At 45.4% G+C, this 21,404-nt stretch overlaps 18 non-coding genes across 18 annotated transcripts; all 18 read left to right on the plus strand.

Annotated features, from left to right (window-relative positions):
- Nucleotides 1-313: 313 nt before the first annotated feature.
- Nucleotides 314-387, plus strand: trnan-guu (transfer RNA asparagine (anticodon GUU)). The gene has a single exon. It is a non-coding gene; the product is annotated as a tRNA-Asn (tRNA).
- Nucleotides 388-2,335: 1,948 nt separating this feature from the next.
- Nucleotides 2,336-2,409, plus strand: trnan-guu (transfer RNA asparagine (anticodon GUU)). Its single transcript has one exon. It is a non-coding gene; the product is annotated as a tRNA-Asn (tRNA).
- A 780-nt stretch (nucleotides 2,410-3,189) lies between these two features.
- On the plus strand, nucleotides 3,190-3,261 carry trnah-gug (transfer RNA histidin (anticodon GUG)). The gene has a single exon. It is a non-coding gene; the product is annotated as a tRNA-His (tRNA).
- Nucleotides 3,262-4,372: 1,111 nt separating this feature from the next.
- On the plus strand, nucleotides 4,373-4,446 carry trnak-cuu (transfer RNA lysine (anticodon CUU)). Its single transcript has one exon. It is a non-coding gene; the product is annotated as a tRNA-Lys (tRNA).
- Nucleotides 4,447-5,211: 765 nt separating this feature from the next.
- Nucleotides 5,212-5,283, plus strand: trnah-gug (transfer RNA histidin (anticodon GUG)). Its single transcript has one exon. It is a non-coding gene; the product is annotated as a tRNA-His (tRNA).
- A 1,111-nt stretch (nucleotides 5,284-6,394) lies between these two features.
- trnan-guu (transfer RNA asparagine (anticodon GUU)) lies at nucleotides 6,395-6,468 on the plus strand. Its single transcript has one exon. It is a non-coding gene; the product is annotated as a tRNA-Asn (tRNA).
- A 1,947-nt stretch (nucleotides 6,469-8,415) lies between these two features.
- On the plus strand, nucleotides 8,416-8,489 carry trnan-guu (transfer RNA asparagine (anticodon GUU)). The gene has a single exon. It is a non-coding gene; the product is annotated as a tRNA-Asn (tRNA).
- Nucleotides 8,490-10,437: 1,948 nt separating this feature from the next.
- Nucleotides 10,438-10,511, plus strand: trnan-guu (transfer RNA asparagine (anticodon GUU)). Its single transcript has one exon. It is a non-coding gene; the product is annotated as a tRNA-Asn (tRNA).
- A 780-nt stretch (nucleotides 10,512-11,291) lies between these two features.
- Nucleotides 11,292-11,363, plus strand: trnah-gug (transfer RNA histidin (anticodon GUG)). Its single transcript has one exon. It is a non-coding gene; the product is annotated as a tRNA-His (tRNA).
- Nucleotides 11,364-12,474: 1,111 nt separating this feature from the next.
- Nucleotides 12,475-12,548, plus strand: trnak-cuu (transfer RNA lysine (anticodon CUU)). Its single transcript has one exon. It is a non-coding gene; the product is annotated as a tRNA-Lys (tRNA).
- Nucleotides 12,549-13,313: 765 nt separating this feature from the next.
- On the plus strand, nucleotides 13,314-13,385 carry trnah-gug (transfer RNA histidin (anticodon GUG)). Its single transcript has one exon. It is a non-coding gene; the product is annotated as a tRNA-His (tRNA).
- Nucleotides 13,386-14,496: 1,111 nt separating this feature from the next.
- On the plus strand, nucleotides 14,497-14,570 carry trnan-guu (transfer RNA asparagine (anticodon GUU)). Its single transcript has one exon. It is a non-coding gene; the product is annotated as a tRNA-Asn (tRNA).
- A 764-nt stretch (nucleotides 14,571-15,334) lies between these two features.
- Nucleotides 15,335-15,406, plus strand: trnah-gug (transfer RNA histidin (anticodon GUG)). Its single transcript has one exon. It is a non-coding gene; the product is annotated as a tRNA-His (tRNA).
- Nucleotides 15,407-16,518: 1,112 nt separating this feature from the next.
- On the plus strand, nucleotides 16,519-16,592 carry trnan-guu (transfer RNA asparagine (anticodon GUU)). Its single transcript has one exon. It is a non-coding gene; the product is annotated as a tRNA-Asn (tRNA).
- A 764-nt stretch (nucleotides 16,593-17,356) lies between these two features.
- Nucleotides 17,357-17,428, plus strand: trnah-gug (transfer RNA histidin (anticodon GUG)). Its single transcript has one exon. It is a non-coding gene; the product is annotated as a tRNA-His (tRNA).
- A 1,111-nt stretch (nucleotides 17,429-18,539) lies between these two features.
- On the plus strand, nucleotides 18,540-18,613 carry trnak-cuu (transfer RNA lysine (anticodon CUU)). Its single transcript has one exon. It is a non-coding gene; the product is annotated as a tRNA-Lys (tRNA).
- A 764-nt stretch (nucleotides 18,614-19,377) lies between these two features.
- trnah-gug (transfer RNA histidin (anticodon GUG)) lies at nucleotides 19,378-19,449 on the plus strand. The gene has a single exon. It is a non-coding gene; the product is annotated as a tRNA-His (tRNA).
- Nucleotides 19,450-20,560: 1,111 nt separating this feature from the next.
- trnan-guu (transfer RNA asparagine (anticodon GUU)) lies at nucleotides 20,561-20,634 on the plus strand. The gene has a single exon. It is a non-coding gene; the product is annotated as a tRNA-Asn (tRNA).
- Nucleotides 20,635-21,404: the final 770 nt, after the last annotated feature.

Below are 21,404 nucleotides of genomic sequence, written 5' to 3' on the forward strand. Positions count from 1 at the left end.
GGAAATGAGCGGCACTGGGAACCCAATGACCAGCTGATGAATGTTGAGAAAGAATTCGCGAAATGAGATGAGGGAGAATGAAGGGCACGGTGCCTCGCTGAGAACGAATCAAAACACCTGTCCGTCGTTTGCGGTATCTCAAGAATCAAATGGGAAGGAATTGTTGAAATGAAGAAGGATTTTGAGTCTGAAAGGGGTGCTCTTGCTGCCCGTGAGGATTGAAAGGTCGGAATGTGTTCAGGGCAATTTCAATGTTCAGAAACGCGATAATAATTTTACTTCAGTCATTTACTGAAAGTTAAGCTGATGTGTTGTCTCTGTGGCGCAATCGGTTAGCGCGTTCGGCTGTTAACCGAAAGGATGGTGGTTCGAGCTCACCCAGACACGCCGAGCGTTCACGTTTTGCCCCATTCATGCTTTCTTTCGCACTCTGTTGTCTGCTGTCCTTTGTTGCCGAGAAAAAACGGCGCAAAAGGATCCGAGCACTCATGTTGACAAGTCAGTTTCCAATTCAATAGTGCAGCAATGTAATTTCGTGGAAAATATACTGACATCCACCCTTTCTGAAAACTGCATTTCGAAAAAAACATTGGCTCAGTGGCCAGGAGTACGGCAGATGGAATCAATTTTCTTAACAGGTGAACATTTTCACAGAATCAACAAATGTCCTCAATACTTAACAATGGCAATTAATCAACCACAGGAGATTCTCCAGTCGATGTACGTCATTCACTAAATGCTCTCATGCAGGTACAGCAAATTGATAGAAAAGTTGATGCAATGTCCGCCTTTCCACAAGGAGTGCACCAGTACAGCAGTAGAGCAGTCATGCATCAATTTGTCGAAACGTGGAAAGACTGCACGTCCTGTCCGGTGTGCTGCTTGTTCTGTTGACCACAGAAACATCACAAGTGCCATCCACGGAGGAAAATTGAAGGGAGCAGAAGTGTTTGGTATTGCGGGTCACCAGCAATGTTTCTCGACTTATATAAAGAAGAATATTCTAATACTGCACAGAACAATGGGACATTTGAAAGTGTTGGCATCCGGAATGACATTCTGATCTGAGGAGACATGCGTTGGTTCCAGTTGAAAAGACAGACAATATTGCCATGTCTAACTGCTGGCACGATCGGTTCTTCGCATGGGAGGCCGTGATCGTATAGTGTGTTAGTCCTCTGCGTTGTGGCCGCAGCAACCTCGGTTCGAATCCGAGTTACGGCAATTTGTGTTTTGAAGTGCCATTCTCGAAATGACGCTTTGAGGCAATCAATTTTTACGCGTAAACATTCTCTCCTATTGAAGACATAATCCATTGATAGTTTCTTTCCGGAGCGTCTGTTTATCCCCTTGTTTCAGTGTCCAGAAATGAAACAGTCAACAGACAAAATGAACCAACAAGAAACACTCAACCGTCTCATTCCAGACGCTTTTTCACCTGCAGCGGGAAAATAGGATTTCGAAGTGGGTTCCGAAATTACGATCATATTACCGCGGCGCAGCAACTGTACTTGCACTGGGAACACAATGCTTAATTTCTTTCCCAGCAGAGTATGTGCACGAAAGTCAAGGCGAGGCACCGGCCTACGATAGGTTAGTTGTGTCGTTTTTCAGAACACATCGAACTTGCCTGTTCGGCTGGCTGAAATGAAACCCCGCACACTGTCTTCACTTCACGAAATAGATCACTGGTGATTGTGCGAGCACGCGGTGTGCAGACGAAAATCTTCTCACCTCACACTCTGGATGCGAATTTATGTTTTCAAGAATTGTCAAAACCGTCTTCTTCCGACTGACTGCCTTTTCTGAGAAAAGACATCCGCTCCATATTTGCTCTATCAGCATCCCAACAATTCAGCCGGAATTGTTTGGGAGCCTGCAGCAAAACCCTCCTTCACCTTGAGAATTATTCCCTTGTCTCCTGTCTCTCCTGAAAGCTGTGTTTCCTCAGGCTGGACGTGGGAGCACTGAGCAAGATTTGGCAAAACCTTGGAAAAGATTGTGAGTCGGGTGGAGAAAGTGGGAAATGAGCGGTACTGGGAATCCAATGACCAGCTGATGAATGTTGAGAAAGAATTCGCGAAATGAGATGAGAGAGAATGAAGGGCACGGTGCCTCGCTGAGAACGAATCAAATCACCTGTCCGTCGTTTGGGGTATCTCAAGAATCAAATGGGAAAGAATTGTTGAAATGAAGAAGGATTTTGAGTCTGAAAGGGGAGCTCTTGCTGCCCATGAGGATTGAAAGGTCGGAATGTTTTCAGGGCAATTTCAATGTTCAGAAATGCGATAATAATTTTATTTCAGTCATTTACTGAAGGCGGAGCTGCTGTGTTGTATCTGTGGCGCAATCGGTTAGCGCGTTCGGCTGTTAACCGAAAGGATGGTGGTTCGAGCCCACCCAGAAACGCCGAGCGTTCACGTTTTGCCCCATTCATGCTTTGCCCCATTCGTGCTTTCTTTCGCACTCTGTTGTATGCTGTCCTTTGTTGCCGAGAGAAAACGGCGCAAAAGGATCCGAGCACTCATGTTGACAAGTCAGTTTCCAATTCAATAGTGCAGCAATGTAATTTCCTGGAAAATATACTGACATCCACCCTTTCTGAAAACTGCATTTCAAAAAAAACATTGGCTCAGTGGCCAGGAGTACGGCAGATGGAATCAATTTTCTTAACAGGTGAACATTTTCACAGAATCAACAAATGTCCTCAATACTTAACAATGGCAATTAACCAACCACAGTAGATTCTCCAGTCGATGTACGTCATTCACTAAATGCTCTCATGCAGGTACAGCAAATTGATAGAGAAGTTGATGCAATGTCCGCCTTTCCACAAGGAGTGCACCAGTACAGGAGTAGAGCAGTCATGCATCAATTTGTCGAAACTTGGAAAGACTGCACGTCCTGTCCGGTGTGCTGCTTGTTCTGTTGACAACAGAAACATCACAAGTGCCATCCACGGAGGAAAATTGAAGGGAGCAGAAGTGTTTGGTATTGCGGGTCACCAGCAATGTTTCTCGACTTATATAAAGAAGAATATTCTAATACTGCACAGAACAATGGGACATTTGAAAGTGTTGGCATCCGGAATGACATTCTGATCTGAGGAGACATGCGTTGGTTCCAGTTGAAAAGACAGACAATATTGCCATTTCTAACTACTTGCACCATCGGTCCTTCGCATGGGAGGCCGTGATCGTATAGTGGTTAGTACTCTGCGTTGTGGCCGCAGCAACCTCGGTTCGAATCCGAGTTACGGCAACTTGTGTTTTGAAGTGCCATCCTCGAAATGACGCTTTGAGGCAATCAATTTTTACGCGTAAACATTCTCTCCTATTGAAGACATAATCCATTGATAGTTTCTTTCCGGAGCGTCTGTTTATCCCCTTGTTTCAGTGTCCAGAAATGAAACAGTCAACAGTCAAAATGAACCAACAAGCAACAGTCAACCGTCTCATTCCAGACGCTTTTTCACCTGCAGCGGGAAAATAGTATTTCGAAGTGGGTTCCGAAATTACGATCATATTACCGCGGCGCAGCAACTGTACTTGCACTGGGAACACAATGCTTAATTTCTTTCCCAGCAGAGTATGTGCACGAAAGTCAAGGCGAGGCACCGGCCGACGATAGGTGGGTTGTGAGGTTTTTCAGAACACATCGAACTTGCCTGTTCGGCTGGCTGAAATGAAACCCCGCACACTGTCTTCACTTCACGAATTAGATCACTGGTGATTGTGCGAGCACGCGGTGTGCAGACGAAAATCTTCTCACCTCACACTCTGGATGCGAATTTATGTTTTCAAGAATTGTCAAAACCGTCATCTTCCGACTGACTGCTTTTTCTGAGAAAAGACATCCGCTCCATATTTGCTCGATCAGCATCTCCAACAATTCAGCCGGAATTGTTTGGGAGCCTGCAGCAAAACCCTCCTTCACCTTGAGAATTATTCCCTTGTCTCTTGTCTCTCCTGAAAGCTGTGTTTCCTCAGGCTGGACGTGGGAGCACTGAGCAAGATTTGGCAAAACCTTGGAAAAGATTGCGAGTCGGGTGGAGAAAGTGGGAAATGAGCGGCACTGGGAACCCAATGACCAGCTGATGAATGTTGAGAAAGAATTCGCGAAATGAGATGAGAGAGAATGAAGGGCACGGTGCCTCGCTGAGAACGAATCAAATCACCTGTCCGTCGTTTGCGGTATCTCAAGAATCAAATGGGAAGGAATTGTTGAAATGGAGAAAGATTTTGAGTCTGAAAGGGGAGCTCTTGCTGCCCGTGAGGATTGAAAGGTCGGAATGTGTTCAGGCAATTTCAATGTTCAGAAACGCGATAATAATTTTACTTCAGTCATTTACTGAAGGCTGAGCTGCTGTGTTGTCTCTGTGGCGCAATCGGTTAGCGCGTTCGGCTCTTAATCGAAAGGATGGTGGTTCGAGCCCACCCAGAGACTGCCGAGCGTTGACGTTTTGCCCCATTCATGCTTTCTTTCGCACTCTGTTGTATGCTGTCCTTTGTTGCCGAGAAAAAACGGCGCAAAAGGATCCGAGCACTCATGTTGACAAGTCAGTTTCCAATTCAATAGTGCAGCAATGTAATTTCCTGGAAAATATGCTGACATCCACCCTTTCTGAAAACTGCATTTCAAAAAAAACATTGGCTCAGTGGCCAGGAGTATGGCAGATGGAATCAATTTTCTTAACAGGTGAACATTTTCACAGAATCAACAAATGTCCTCAATACTTAACAATGGCAATTAACCAACCACAGTAGATTCTCCAGTCGATGGACGTCATTCACTAAATGCTCTCATGCAGGTACAGCAAATTGATAGAGAAGTTGATGCAATGTCCGCCTTTCCACAAGGAGTGCACCAGTACAGGAGTAGAGCAGTCATGCATCAATTTGTCGAAACTTGGAAAGACTGCACGTCCTGTCCGGTGTGCTGCTTGTTCTGTTGACAACAGAAACATCACAAGTGCCATCCACGGAGGAAAATTGAAGGGAGCAGAAGTGTTTGGTATTGCGGGTCACCAGCAATGTTTCTCGACTTATATAAAGAAGAATATTCTAATACTGCACAGAACAATGGGACATTTGAAAGTGTTGGCATCCGGAATGACATTCTGATCTGAGGAGACATGCGTTGGTTCCAGTTGAAAAGACAGACAATATTGCCATTTCTAACTACTTGCACCATCGGTCCTTCGCATGGGAGGCCGTGATCGTATAGTGGTTAGTACTCTGCGTTGTGGCCGCAGCAACCTCGGTTCGAATCCGAGTTACGGCAACTTGTGTTTTGAAGTGCCATTCTCGAAATGACGCTTTGAGGCAATCAATTTTTACGCGTAAACATTCTCTCCTCTTGAAGACATAATCCATTGATAGTTTCTTTCCGGAGCGTCTGTTTATCCCCTTGTTTCAGTGTCCAGAAATGAAACAGTCAACAGTCAAAATGAACCAACAAGCAACAGTCAACCGTCTCATTCCAGACGCTTTTTCACCTGCAGCGGGAAAATAGTATTTCGAAGTGGGTTCCGAAATTACGATCATATTACCGCGGCGCAGCAACTGTACTTCCACTGGGAACACAATGCTTAATTTCTTTCCCAGCAGAGTATGTGCACGAAAGTCAAGGCGAGGCACCGGCCGACGATAGGTGGGTTGTGAGGTTTTTCAGAACACATCGAACTTGCCTGTTCGGCTGGCTGAAATGAAACCCCGCACACTGTCTTCACTTCACGAAATAGATCACTGGTGATTGTGCGAGCACGCGGTGTGCAGACGAAAATCTTCTCACCTCACACTCTGGATGCGAATTTATGTTTTCAAGAATTGTCAAAACCGTCATCTTCCGACTGACTGCTTTTTCTGAGAAAAGACATCCGCTCCATATTTGCTCGATCAGCATCTCCAACAATTCAGCCGGAATTGTTTGGGAGCCTGCAGCAAAACCCTCCTTCACCTTGAGAATTATTCCCTTGTCTCTTGTCTCTCCTGAAAGCTGTGTTTCCTCAGGCTGCACGTGGGAGCACTGAGCAAGATTTGGCAAAACCTTGGAAAAGATTGTGAGTCGGGTGGAGAAAGTGGGAAATGAGCGGCACTGGGAACCCAATGACCAGCTGATGAATGTTGAGAAAGAATTCGCGAAATGAGATGAGAGAGAATGAAGGGCACGGTGCCTCGCTGAGAACGAATCAAATCACCTGTCCGTCGTTTGCGGTATCTCAAGAATCAAATGGGAAGGAATTGTTGAAATGAAGAAGGATTTTGAGTCTGAAAGGGGAGCTCTTGCTGCCCGTGAGGATTGAAAGGTCGGAATGTGTTCAGGCAATTTCAATGTTCAGAAACGCGATAATAATTTTACTTCAGTCATTTACTGAAAGCTGAGCTGCTGTGTTGTCTCTGGGGCGCAATCGGTTAGCGCGTTCGGCTGTTAACCGAAAGGATGGTGGTTCGAGCCCACCCAGAGACGCCGAGCGTTGACGTTTTGCCCCATTCATGCTTTCTTTCGCACTCTGTTGTATGCTGTCCTTTGTTGCCGAGAAAAAACGGCGCAAAAGGATCCGAGCACTCATGTTGACAAGTCAGTTTCCAATTCAATAGTGCAGCAATGTAATTTCCTGGAAAATATGCTGACATCCACCCTTTCTGAAAACTGCATTTCAAAAAAAACATTGGCTCAGTGGCCAGGAGTATGGCAGATGGAATCAATTTTCTTAACAGGTGAACATTTTCACAGAATCAACAAATGTCCTCAATACTTAACAATGGCAATTAATCAACCACAGTAGATTCTCCAGTGGATGTACGTCATTCACTAAATGCTCTCATGCAGGTACAGCAAATTGATAGAGAAGTTGATGCAATGTCCGCCTTTCCACAAGGAGTGCACCAGTACAGGAGTAGAGCATTCATGCATCAATTTGTCGAAACTTGGAAAGACTGCACGTCCTGTCCGGTGTGCTGCTTGTTCTGTTGACAACAGAAACATCACAAGTGCCATCCACGGAGGAAAATTGAAGGGAGCAGAAGTGTTTGGTATTGCGGGTCACCAGCAATGTTTCTCGACTTATATAAAGAAGAATATTCTAAACTGCACAGAACAATGGGACATTTGAAAGTGTTGGCATCCGGAATGACATTCTGATCTGAGGAGACATGCGTTGGTTCCAGTTGAAAAGACAGACAATATTGCCATGTCTAACTGCTTGCACCATCGGTCCTTCGCATGGGAGGCCGTGGTCGTATAGTGGTTAATACTCTGCGTTGTGGCCGCAGCAACCTCGGTTCGAATCCAAGTTACGGCAACTTGTGTTTTGAAGTGCCATTCTCGAAATGACGCTTTGAGGCAATCAATTTTTACGCGTAAACATTCTCTCCTATTGAAGACATAATCCATTGATAGTTTCTTTCCGGAGCGTCTGTTTATCCCCTTGTTTCAGTGTCCAGAAATGAAACAGTCAACAGTCAAAATGAACCAACAAGCAACAGTCAACCGTCTCATTCCAGACGCTTTTTCACCTGCAGCGGGAAAATAGTATTTCGAAGAGGGTTCCGAAATTACGATCATATTACCGCGGCGCAGCAACTGTACTTGCACTGGGAACACAATGCTTAATTTCTTTCCCAGCAGAGTATGTGCACGAAAGTCAAGGCGAGGCACCGGCAGACGATAGGTGGGTTGTGAGGTTTTTCAGAACACATCGAACATGCCTGTTCGGCTGGCGGAAATGAAACCCCGCACACTGTCTTCACTTCACGAAATAGATCACTGGTGATTGTGCGAGCACGCGGTGTGCAGACGAAAATCTTCTCACCTCACACTCTGGATGCGAATTTATGTATTCAAGAATTGTCAAAACCGTCATCTTCCGACTGACTGCCTTTTCTGAGAAAAGACATCCGCTCCATATTTGCTCGATCAGCATCTCCAACAATTCAGCCGGAATTGTTTGGGAGCCTGCAGCAAAACCCTCCTTCAACTTGAGAATTATTCCCTTGTCTCTTGTCTCTCCTGAAAGCTGTGTTTCCTCAGGCTGGACGTGGGAGCACTGAGCAAGATTTGGCAAAACTTTGGAAAAGATTGTGAGTCGGGTGGAGAAAGTGGGAAATGAGCGGCACTGGGAACCCAATGACCAGCTGATGAATGTTGAGAAAGAATTCGCGAAATGAGATGAGGGAGAATGAAGGGCACGGTGCCTCGCTGAGAACGAATCAAAACACCTGTCCGTCGTTTGCGGTATCTCAAGAATCAAATGGGAAGGAATTGTTGAAATGAAGAAGGATTTTGAGTCTGAAAGGGGTGCTCTTGCTGCCCGTGAGGATTGAAAGGTCGGAATGTGTTCAGGGCAATTTCAATGTTCAGAAACGCGATAATAATTTTACTTCAGTCATTTACTGAAAGTTAAGCTGATGTGTTGTCTCTGTGGCGCAATCGGTTAGCGCGTTCGGCTGTTAACCGAAAGGATGGTGGTTCGAGCTCACCCAGACACGCCGAGCGTTCACGTTTTGCCCCATTCATGCTTTCTTTCGCACTCTGTTGTCTGCTGTCCTTTGTTGCCGAGAAAAAACGGCGCAAAAGGATCCGAGCACTCATGTTGACAAGTCAGTTTCCAATTCAATAGTGCAGCAATGTAATTTCGTGGAAAATATACTGACATCCACCCTTTCTGAAAACTGCATTTCGAAAAAAACATTGGCTCAGTGGCCAGGAGTACGGCAGATGGAATCAATTTTCTTAACAGGTGAACATTTTCACAGAATCAACAAATGTCCTCAATACTTAACAATGGCAATTAATCAACCACAGGAGATTCTCCAGTCGATGTACGTCATTCACGAAATGCTCTCATGCAGGTACAGCAAATTGATAGAAAAGTTGATGCAATGTCCGCCTTTCCACAAGGAGTGCACCAGTACAGCAGTAGAGCAGTCATGCATCAATTTGTCGAAACGTGGAAAGACTGCACGTCCTGTCCGGTGTGCTGCTTGTTCTGTTGACCACAGAAACATCACAAGTGCCATCCACGGAGGAAAATTGAAGGGAGCAGAAGTGTTTGGTATTGCGGGTCACCAGCAATGTTTCTCGACTTATATAAAGAAGAATATTCTAATACTGCACAGAACAATGGGACATTTGAAAGTGTTGGCATCCGGAATGACATTCTGATCTGAGGAGACATGCGTTGGTTCCAGTTGAAAAGACAGACAATATTGCCATGTCTAACTGCTGGCACGATCGGTTCTTCGCATGGGAGGCCGTGATCGTATAGTGTGTTAGTCCTCTGCGTTGTGGCCGCAGCAACCTCGGTTCGAATCCGAGTTACGGCAATTTGTGTTTTGAAGTGCCATTCTCGAAATGACGCTTTGAGGCAATCAATTTTTACGCGTAAACATTCTCTCCTATTGAAGACATAATCCATTGATAGTTTCTTTCCGGAGCGTCTGTTTATCCCCTTGTTTCAGTGTCCAGAAATGAAACAGTCAACAGACAAAATGAACCAACAAGAAACACTCAACCGTCTCATTCCAGACGCTTTTTCACCTGCAGCGGGAAAATAGGATTTCGAAGTGGGTTCCGAAATTACGATCATATTACCGCGGCGCAGCAACTGTACTTGCACTGGGAACACAATGCTTAATTTCTTTCCCAGCAGAGTATGTGCACGAAAGTCAAGGCGAGGCACCGGCCTACGATAGGTTAGTTGTGTCGTTTTTCAGAACACATCGAACTTGCCTGTTCGGCTGGCTGAAATGAAACCCCGCACACTGTCTTCACTTCACGAAATAGATCACTGGTGATTGTGCGAGCACGCGGTGTGCAGACGAAAATCTTCTCACCTCACACTCTGGATGCGAATTTATGTTTTCAAGAATTGTCAAAACCGTCTTCTTCCGACTGACTGCCTTTTCTGAGAAAAGACATCCGCTCCATATTTGCTCTATCAGCATCCCAACAATTCAGCCGGAATTGTTTGGGAGCCTGCAGCAAAACCCTCCTTCACCTTGAGAATTATTCCCTTGTCTCCTGTCTCTCCTGAAAGCTGTGTTTCCTCAGGCTGGACGTGGGAGCACTGAGCAAGATTTGGCAAAACCTTGGAAAAGATTGTGAGTCGGGTGGAGAAAGTGGGAAATGAGCGGTACTGGGAATCCAATGACCAGCTGATGAATGTTGAGAAAGAATTCGCGAAATGAGATGAGAGAGAATGAAGGGCACGGTGCCTCGCTGAGAACGAATCAAATCACCTGTCCGTCGTTTGGGGTATCTCAAGAATCAAATGGGAAAGAATTGTTGAAATGAAGAAGGATTTTGAGTCTGAAAGGGGAGCTCTTGCTGCCCATGAGGATTGAAAGGTCGGAATGTTTTCAGGGCAATTTCAATGTTCAGAAATGCGATAATAATTTTATTTCAGTCATTTACTGAAGGCGGAGCTGCTGTGTTGTATCTGTGGCGCAATCGGTTAGCGCGTTCGGCTGTTAACCGAAAGGATGGTGGTTCGAGCCCACCCAGAAACGCCGAGCGTTCACGTTTTGCCCCATTCATGCTTTGCCCCATTCGTGCTTTCTTTCGCACTCTGTTGTATGCTGTCCTTTGTTGCCGAGAGAAAACGGCGCAAAAGGATCCGAGCACTCATGTTGACAAGTCAGTTTCCAATTCAATAGTGCAGCAATGTAATTTCCTGGAAAATATACTGACATCCACCCTTTCTGAAAACTGCATTTCAAAAAAAACATTGGCTCAGTGGCCAGGAGTACGGCAGATGGAATCAATTTTCTTAACAGGTGAACATTTTCACAGAATCAACAAATGTCCTCAATACTTAACAATGGCAATTAACCAACCACAGTAGATTCTCCAGTCGATGTACGTCATTCACTAAATGCTCTCATGCAGGTACAGCAAATTGATAGAGAAGTTGATGCAATGTCCGCCTTTCCACAAGGAGTGCACCAGTACAGGAGTAGAGCAGTCATGCATCAATTTGTCGAAACTTGGAAAGACTGCACGTCCTGTCCGGTGTGCTGCTTGTTCTGTTGACAACAGAAACATCACAAGTGCCATCCACGGAGGAAAATTGAAGGGAGCAGAAGTGTTTGGTATTGCGGGTCACCAGCAATGTTTCTCGACTTATATAAAGAAGAATATTCTAATACTGCACAGAACAATGGGACATTTGAAAGTGTTGGCATCCGGAATGACATTCTGATCTGAGGAGACATGCGTTGGTTCCAGTTGAAAAGACAGACAATATTGCCATTTCTAACTACTTGCACCATCGGTCCTTCGCATGGGAGGCCGTGATCGTATAGTGGTTAGTACTCTGCGTTGTGGCCGCAGCAACCTCGGTTCGAATCCGAGTTACGGCAACTTGTGTTTTGAAGTGCCATCCTCGAAATGACGCTTTGAGGCAATCAATTTTTACGCGTAAACATTCTCTCCTATTGAAGACATAATCCATTGATAGTTTCTTTCCGGAGCGTCTGTTTATCCCCTTGTTTCAGTGTCCAGAAATGAAACAGTCAACAGTCAAAATGAACCAACAAGCAACAGTCAACCGTCTCATTCCAGACGCTTTTTCACCTGCAGCGGGAAAATAGTATTTCGAAGTGGGTTCCGAAATTACGATCATATTACCGCGGCGCAGCAACTGTACTTGCACTGGGAACACAATGCTTAATTTCTTTCCCAGCAGAGTATGTGCACGAAAGTCAAGGCGAGGCACCGGCCGACGATAGGTGGGTTGTGAGGTTTTTCAGAACACATCGAACTTGCCTGTTCGGCTGGCTGAAATGAAACCCCGCACACTGTCTTCACTTCACGAATTAGATCACTGGTGATTGTGCGAGCACGCGGTGTGCAGACGAAAATCTTCTCACCTCACACTCTGGATGCGAATTTATGTTTTCAAGAATTGTCAAAACCGTCATCTTCCGACTGACTGCTTTTTCTGAGAAAAGACATCCGCTCCATATTTGCTCGATCAGCATCTCCAACAATTCAGCCGGAATTGTTTGGGAGCCTGCAGCAAAACCCTCCTTCACCTTGAGAATTATTCCCTTGTCTCTTGTCTCTCCTGAAAGCTGTGTTTCCTCAGGCTGGACGTGGGAGCACTGAGCAAGATTTGGCAAAACCTTGGAAAAGATTGCGAGTCGGGTGGAGAAAGTGGGAAATGAGCGGCACTGGGAACCCAATGACCAGCTGATGAATGTTGAGAAAGAATTCGCGAAATGAGATGAGAGAGAATGAAGGGCACGGTGCCTCGCTGAGAACGAATCAAATCACCTGTCCGTCGTTTGCGGTATCTCAAGAATCAAATGGGAAGGAATTGTTGAAATGGAGAAAGATTTTGAGTCTGAAAGGGGAGCTCTTGCTGCCCGTGAGGATTGAAAGGTCGGAATGTGTTCAGGCAATTTCAATGTTCAGAAACGCGATAATAATTTTACTTCAGTCATTTACTGAAGGCTGAGCTGCTGTGTTGTCTCTGTGGCGCAATCGGTTAGCGCGTTCGGCTCTTAATCGAAAGGATGGTGGTTCGAGCCCACCCAGAGACTGCCGAGCGTTGACGTTTTGCCCCATTCATGCTTTCTTTCGCACTCTGTTGTATGCTGTCCTTTGTTGCCGAGAAAAAACGGCGCAAAAGGATCCGAGCACTCATGTTGACAAGTCAGTTTCCAATTCAATAGTGCAGCAATGTAATTTCCTGGAAAATATGCTGACATCCACCCTTTCTGAAAACTGCATTTCAAAAAAAACATTGGCTCAGTGGCCAGGAGTATGGCAGATGGAATCAATTTTCTTAACAGGTGAACATTTTCACAGAATCAACAAATGTCCTCAATACTTAACAATGGCAATTAACCAACCACAGTAGATTCTCCAGTCGATGGACGTCATTCACTAAATGCTCTCATGCAGGTACAGCAAATTGATAGAGAAGTTGATGCAATGTCCGCCTTTCCACAAGGAGTGCACCAGTACAGGAGTAGAGCAGTCATGCATCAATTTGTCGAAACTTGGAAAGACTGCACGTCCTGTCCGGTGTGCTGCTTGTTCTGTTGACAACAGAAACATCACAAGTGCCATCCACGGAGGAAAATTGAAGGGAGCAGAAGTGTTTGGTATTGCGGGTCACCAGCAATGTTTCTCGACTTATATAAAGAAGAATATTCTAATACTGCACAGAACAATGGGACATTTGAAAGTGTTGGCATCCGGAATGACATTCTGATCTGAGGAGACATGCGTTGGTTCCAGTTGAAAAGACAGACAATATTGCCATTTCTAACTACTTGCACCATCGGTCCTTCGCATGGGAGGCCGTGATCGTATAGTGGTTAGTACTCTGCGTTGTGGCCGCAGCAACCTCGGTTCGAATCCGAGTTACGGCAACTTGTGTTTTGAAGTGCCATTCTCGAAATGACGCTTTGAGGCAATCAATTTTTACGCGTAAACATTCTCTCCTCTTGAAGACATAATCCATTGATAGTTTCTTTCCGGAGCGTCTGTTTATCCCCTTGTTTCAGTGTCCAGAAATGAAACAGTCAACAGTCAAAATGAACCAACAAGCAACAGTCAACCGTCTCATTCCAGACGCTTTTTCACCTGCAGCGGGAAAATAGTATTTCGAAGTGGGTTCCGAAATTACGATCATATTACCGCGGCGCAGCAACTGTACTTCCACTGGGAACACAATGCTTAATTTCTTTCCCAGCAGAGTATGTGCACGAAAGTCAAGGCGAGGCACCGGCCGACGATAGGTGGGTTGTGAGGTTTTTCAGAACACATCGAACTTGCCTGTTCGGCTGGCTGAAATGAAACCCCGCACACTGTCTTCACTTCACGAAATAGATCACTGGTGATTGTGCGAGCACGCGGTGTGCAGACGAAAATCTTCTCACCTCACACTCTGGATGCGAATTTATGTTTTCAAGAATTGTCAAAACCGTCATCTTCCGACTGACTGCTTTTTCTGAGAAAAGACATCCGCTCCATATTTGCTCGATCAGCATCTCCAACAATTCAGCCGGAATTGTTTGGGAGCCTGCAGCAAAACCCTCCTTCACCTTGAGAATTATTCCCTTGTCTCTTGTCTCTCCTGAAAGCTGTGTTTCCTCAGGCTGCACGTGGGAGCACTGAGCAAGATTTGGCAAAACCTTGGAAAAGATTGTGAGTCGGGTGGAGAAAGTGGGAAATGAGCGGCACTGGGAACCCAATGACCAGCTGATGAATGTTGAGAAAGAATTCGCGAAATGAGATGAGAGAGAATGAAGGGCACGGTGCCTCGCTGAGAACGAATCAAATCACCTGTCCGTCGTTTGCGGTATCTCAAGAATCAAATGGGAAGGAATTGTTGAAATGAAGAAGGATTTTGAGTCTGAAAGGGGAGCTCTTGCTGCCCGTGAGGATTGAAAGGTCGGAATGTGTTCAGGCAATTTCAATGTTCAGAAACGCGATAATAATTTTACTTCAGTCATTTACTGAAAGCTGAGCTGCTGTGTTGTCTCTGGGGCGCAATCGGTTAGCGCGTTCGGCTGTTAACCGAAAGGATGGTGGTTCGAGCCCACCCAGAGACGCCGAGCGTTGACGTTTTGCCCCATTCATGCTTTCTTTCGCACTCTGTTGTATGCTGTCCTTTGTTGCCGAGAAAAAACGGCGCAAAAGGATCCGAGCACTCATGTTGACAAGTCAGTTTCCAATTCAATAGTGCAGCAATGTAATTTCCTGGAAAATATGCTGACATCCACCCTTTCTGAAAACTGCATTTCAAAAAAAACATTGGCTCAGTGGCCAGGAGTATGGCAGATGGAATCAATTTTCTTAACAGGTGAACATTTTCACAGAATCAACAAATGTCCTCAATACTTAACAATGGCAATTAATCAACCACAGTAGATTCTCCAGTGGATGTACGTCATTCACTAAATGCTCTCATGCAGGTACAGCAAATTGATAGAGAAGTTGATGCAATGTCCGCCTTTCCACAAGGAGTGCACCAGTACAGGAGTAGAGCATTCATGCATCAATTTGTCGAAACTTGGAAAGACTGCACGTCCTGTCCGGTGTGCTGCTTGTTCTGTTGACAACAGAAACATCACAAGTGCCATTCACGGAGGAAAATTGAAGGGAGCAGAAGTGTTTGGTATTGCGGGTCACCAGCAATGTTTCTCGACTTATATATAGAAGAATATTCTAATACTGCACAGAACAATGGGACATTTGAAAGTGTTGGCATCCGGAATGACATTCTGATCTGAGGAGACAGGCGTTGGTTCCAGTTGAAAAGACAGACAATATTGCCATGTCTAACTGCTTGTACCATCGGTCCTTCGCACGGGAGGCCGTGATCGTATAGTGGTTAGTACTCTGCGTTGTGGCCGCAGCAACCTCGGTTCGAATCCGAGTTACGGCAGCTTGTGTTTTGAAGTGCCATTCTCGAAATGACGCTTTGAGGCAATCAATTTTTACGCGTAAACATTCTCTCCTATTGAAGACATAATCCATTGATAGTTTCTTTCCGGAGCGTCTGTTTATTCCCTTGTTTCAGTGTCTAGAAATGAAACAGTCAACAGTCAAAATGAACCAACAAGCAACAGTCAACCGTCTCATTCCAGACGCTTTTTCACCTGCAGCGGGGAAATAGTATTTCGAAGTGGGTTCCGAAATTACGATCATATTACCGCGGCGCAGCAACTGTACTTGCACTGGGAACACAATGCTTAATTTCTTTCCCAGCAGAGTATGTGCACGAAAGTCAAGGCGAGGCACCGGCCGACGATAGGTGGGTTGTGAGGTTTTTCAGAACACATCGAACTTGCCTGTTCGGCTGGCTGAAATGAAACCCCGCACACTGTCTTCACTTCACGAATTAGATCACTGGTGATTGTGCGAGCACGCGGTGTGCAGACGAAAATCTTCTCACCTCACACTCTGGATGCGAATTTATGTTTTCAAGAATTGTCAAAACCGTCATCTTCCGACTGACTGCTTTTTCTGAGAAAAGACATCCGCTCCATATTTGCTCGATCAGCATCTCCAACAATTCAGCCGGAATTGTTTGGGAGCCTGCAGCAAAACCCTCCTTCACCTTGAGAATTATTCCCTTGTCTCTTGTCTCTCCTGAAAGCTGTGTTTCCTCAGGCTGCACGTGGGAGCACTGAGCAAGATTTGGCAAAACCTTGGAAAAGATTGTGAGTCGGGTGGAGAAAGTGGGAAATGAGCGGTACTGGGAATCCAATGACCAGCTGATGAATGTTGAGAAAGAATTCGCGAAATGAGATGAGAGAGAATGAAGGGCACGGTGCCTCGCTGAGAACGAATCAAATCACCTGTCCGTCGTTTGGGGTATCTCAAGAATCAAATGGGAAAGAATTGTTGAAATGAAGAAGGATTTTGAGTCTGAAAGGGGAGCTCTTGCTGCCCATGAGGATTGAAAGGTCGGAATGTGTTCAGGGCAATTTCAATGTTCAGAAATGCGATAATAATTTTACTTCAGTCATTTACTGAAGGCGGAGCTGCTGTGTTGTCTCTGTGGCGCAATCGGTTAGCGCGTTCGGCTGTTAACCGAAAGGATGGTGGTTCGAGCCCACCCAGAAACGCCGAGCGTTCACGTTTTGCCCCATTCGTGCTTTCTTTCGCACTCTGTTGTATGCTGTCCTTTGTTGCCGAGAAAAAACGGCGCAAAAGGATCCGAGCACTCATGTTGACAAGTCAGTTTCCAATTCAATAGTGCAGCAATGTAATTTCCTGGAAAATATACTGACATCCACCCTTTCTGAAAACTGCATTTCAAAAAAAACATTGGCTCAGTGGCCAGGGGTATGGCAGATGGAATCAATTTTCTTAACAGGTGAACATTTTCACAGAATCAACAAATGTCCTCAATACTTAACAATGGCAATTAACCAACCACAGTAGATTCTCCAGTCGATGTACGTCATTCACTAAATGCTCTCATGCAGGTACAGCAAATTGATAGAGAAGTTGATGCAATGTCCGCCTTTCCACAAGGAGTGCACCAGTACAGGAGTAGAGCAGTCATGCATCAATTTGTCGAAACTTGGAAAGACTGCACGTCCTGTCCGGTGTGCTGCTTGTTCTGTTGACAACAGAAACATCACAAGTGCCATCCACGGAGGAAAATTGAAGGGAGCAGAAGTGTTTGGTATTGCGGGTCACCAGCAATGTTTCTCGACTTATATAAAGAAGAATATTCTAATACTGCACAGAACAATGGGACATTTGAAAGTGTTGGCATCCGGAATGACATTCTGATCTGAGGAGACATGCGTTGGTTCCAGTTGAAAAGACAGACAATATTGCCATTTCTAACTACTTGCACCATCGGTCCTTCGCATGGGAGGCCGTGATCGTATAGTGGTTAGTACTCTGCGTTGTGGCCGCAGCAACCTCGGTTCGAATCCGAGTTACGGCAACTTGTGTTTTGAAGTGCCATCCTCGAAATGACGCTTTGAGGCAATCAATTTTTACGCGTAAGCATTCTCTCCTATTGAAGACATAATCCATTGATAGTTTCTTTCCGGAGCGTCTGTTTATCCCCTTGTTTCAGTGTCCAGAAATGAAACAGTCAACAGTCAAAATGAACCAACAAGCAACAGTCAACCGTCTCATTCCAGACGCTTTTTCACCTGCAGCGGGAAAATAGTATTTCGAAGTGGGTTCCGAAATTACGATCATATTACCGCGGCGCAGCAACTGTACTTGCACTGGGAACACAATGCTTAATTTCTTTCCCAGCAGAGTATGTGCACGAAAGTCAAGGCGAGGCACCGGCCGACGATAGGTGGGTTGTGAGGTTTTTCAGAACACATCGAACTTGCCTGTTCGGCTGGCTGAAATGAAACCCCGCACACTGTCTTCACTTCACGAAATAGATCACTGGTGATTGTGCGAGCACGCGGTGTGCAGACGAAAATCTTCTCACCTCACACTCTGGATGCGAATTTATGTTTTCAAGAATTGTCAAAACCGTCATCTTCCGACTGACTGCTTTTTCTGAGAAAAGACATCCGCTCCATATTTGCTCGATCAGCATCTCCAACAATTCAGCCGGAATTGTTTGGGAGCCTGCAGCAAAACCCTCCTTCACCTTGAGAATTATTCCCTTGTCTCTTGTCTCTCCTGAAAGCTGTGTTTCCTCAGGCTGGACGTGGGAGCACTGAGCAAGATTTGGCAAAACCTTGGAAAAGATTGCGAGTCGGGTGGAGAAAGTGGGAAATGAGCGGCACTGGGAACCCAATGACCAGCTGATGAATGTTGAGAAAGAATTCGCGAAATGAGATGAGAGAGAATGAAGGGCACGGTGCCTCGCTGAGAACGAATCAAATCACCTGTCCGTCGTTTGCGGTATCTCAAGAATCAAATGGGAAGGAATTGTTGAAATGGAGAAAGATTTTGAGTCTGAAAGGGGAGCTCTTGCTGCCCGTGAGGATTGAAAGGTCGGAATGTGTTCAGGCAATTTCAATGTTCAGAAACGCGATAATAATTTTACTTCAGTCATTTACTGAAGGCTGAGCTGCTGTGTTGTCTCTGTGGCGCAATCGGTTAGCGCGTTCGGCTCTTAATCGAAAGGATGGTGGTTCGAGCCCACCCAGAGACGCCGAGCGTTGACGTTTTGCCCCATTCATGCTTTCTTTCGCACTCTGTTGTATGCTGTCCTTTGTTGCCGAGAAAAAACGGCGCAAAAGGATCCGAGCACTCATGTTGACAAGTCAGTTTCCAATTCAATAGTGCAGCAATGTAATTTCCTGGAAAATATGCTGACATCCACCCTTTCTGAAAACTGCATTTCAAAAAAAACATTGGCTCAGTGGCCAGGAGTATGGCAGATGGAATCAATTTTCTTAACAGGTGAACATTTTCACAGAATCAACAAATGTCCTCAATACTTAACAATGGCAATTAATCAACCACAGTAGATTCTCCAGTCGATGTACGTCATTCACTAAATGCTCTCATGCAGGTACAGCAAATTGATAGAGAAGTTGATGCAATGTCCGCCTTTCCACAAGGAGTGCACCAGTACAGGAGTAGAGCATTCATGCATCAATTTGTCGAAACTTGGAAAGACTGCACGTCCTGTCCGGTGTGCTGCTTGTTCTGTTGACAACAGAAACATCACAAGTGCCATTCACGGAGGAAAATTGAAGGGAGCAGAAGTGTTTGGTATTGCGGGTCACCAGCAATGTTTCTCGACTTATATAAAGAAGAATATTCTAATACTGCACAGAACAATGGGACATTTGAAAGTGTTGGCATCCGGAATGACATTCTGATCTGAGGAGACAGGCGTTGGTTCCAGTTGAAAAGACAGACAATATTGCCATGTCTAACTGCTTGTACCATCGGTCCTTCGCACGGGAGGCCGTGATCGTATAGTGGTTAGTACTCTGCGTTGTGGCCGCAGCAACCTCGGTTCGAATCCGAGTTACGGCAACTTGTGTTTTGAAGTGCCATTCTCGAAATGACGCTTTGAGGCAATCAATTTTTACGCGTAAACATTCTCTCCTATTGAAGACATAATCCATTGATAGTTTCTTTCCGGAGCGTCTGTTTATTCCCTTGTTTCAGTGTCTAGAAATGAAACAGTCAACAGTCAAAATGAACCAACAAGCAACAGTCAACCGTCTCATTCCAGACGCTTTTTCACCTGCAGCGGGAAAATAGTATTTCGAAGTGGGTTCCGAAATTACGATCATATTACCGCGGCGCAGCAACTGTACTTGCACTGGGAACACAATGCTTAATTTCTTTCCCAGCAGAGTATGTGCACGAAAGTCAAGGCGAGGCACCGGCCGACGATAGGTGGGTTGTGAGGTTTCTCAGAACACATCGAACTTGCCTGTTCGGCTGGCTGAAATGAAACCCCGCACACTGTCTTCACTTCACGAAATAGATCACTGGTGATTGTGCGAGCACGCGGTGTGCAGACGAAAATCTTCTCACCTCACACTCTGGATGCGAATTTATGTTTTCAAGAATTGTCAAAACCGTCATCTTCCGACTGACTGCTTTTTCTGAGAAAAGACATCCGCTCCATATTTGCTCGATCAGCATCTCCAACAATTCAGCCGGAATTGTTTGGGAGCCTGCAGCAAAACCCTCCTTCACCTTGAGAATTATTCCCTTGTCTCTTGTCTCTCCTGAAAGCTGTGTTTCCTCAGGCTGCACGTGGGAGCACTGAGCAAGATTTGGCAAAACCTTGGAAAAGATTGTGAGTCGGGTGGAGAAAGTGGGAAATGAGCGGCACTGGGAACCCAATGACCAGCTGATGAATGTTGAGAAAGAATTCGCGAAATGAGATGAGAGAGAACGAAGGGCACGGTGCCTCGCTGAGAACGAATCAAATCACCTGTCCGTCGTTTGCGGTATCTCAAGAATCAAATGGGAAGGAATTGTTGAAATGAAGAAGGATTTTGAGTCTGAAAGGGGAGCTCTTGCTGCCCGTGAGGATTGAAAGGTCGGAATGTGTTCAGGCAATTTCAATGTTCAGAAACGCGATAATAATTTTACTTCAGTCATTTACTGAAGGCTGAGCTGCTGTGTTGTCTCTGTGGCGCAATCGGTTAGCGCGTTCGGCTGTTAACCGAAAGGATGGTGGTTCGAGCCCACCCAGAGACGCCGAGCGTTGACGTTTTGCCCCATTCATGCTTTCTTTCGCACTCTGCTGTATGCTGTCCTTTGTTGCCGAGAAAAAACGGCGCAAAAGGATCCGAGCACTCATGTTGACAAGTCAGTTTCCAATTCAATAGTGCAGCAATGTAATTTCCTGGAAAATATGCTGACATCCACCCTTTCTGAAAACTGCATTTCAAAAAAAACATTGGCTCAGTGGCCAGGAGTATGGCAGATGGAATCAATTTTCTTAACAGGTGAACATTTTCACAGAATCAACAAATGTCCTCAATACTTAACAATGGCAATTAACCAACCACAGTAGATTCTCCAGTCGATGTACGTCATTCACTAAATGCTCTCATGCAGGTACAGCAAATTGATAGAGAAGTTGATGCAATGTCCGCCTTTCCACAAGGAGTGCACCAGTACAGGAGTAGAGCAGTCATGCATCAATTTGTCGAAACTTGGAAAGACTGCACGTCCTGTCCGGTGTGCTGCTTGTTCTGTTGACAACAGAAACATCACAAGTGCCATCCACGGAGGAAAATTGAAGGGAGCAGAAGTGTTTGGTATTGCGGGTCACCAGCAATGTTTCTCGACTTATATAAAGAAGAATATACTAATACTGCACAGAACAATGGGACATTTGAAAGTGTTGGCATCCGGAATGACATTCTGATCTGAGGAGACATGCGTTGGTTCCAGTTGAAAAGACAGACAATATTGCCATTTCTAACTAATTGCACCATCGATCCTTCGCATGGGAGGCCGTG

The sequence above is a fragment of the Mustelus asterias genome, chromosome 8 (genome assembly GCF_964213995.1).
Source record: "Mustelus asterias chromosome 8, sMusAst1.hap1.1, whole genome shotgun sequence".
In the NCBI taxonomy this organism is placed as follows: domain Eukaryota; kingdom Metazoa; phylum Chordata; class Chondrichthyes; order Carcharhiniformes; family Triakidae; genus Mustelus; species Mustelus asterias.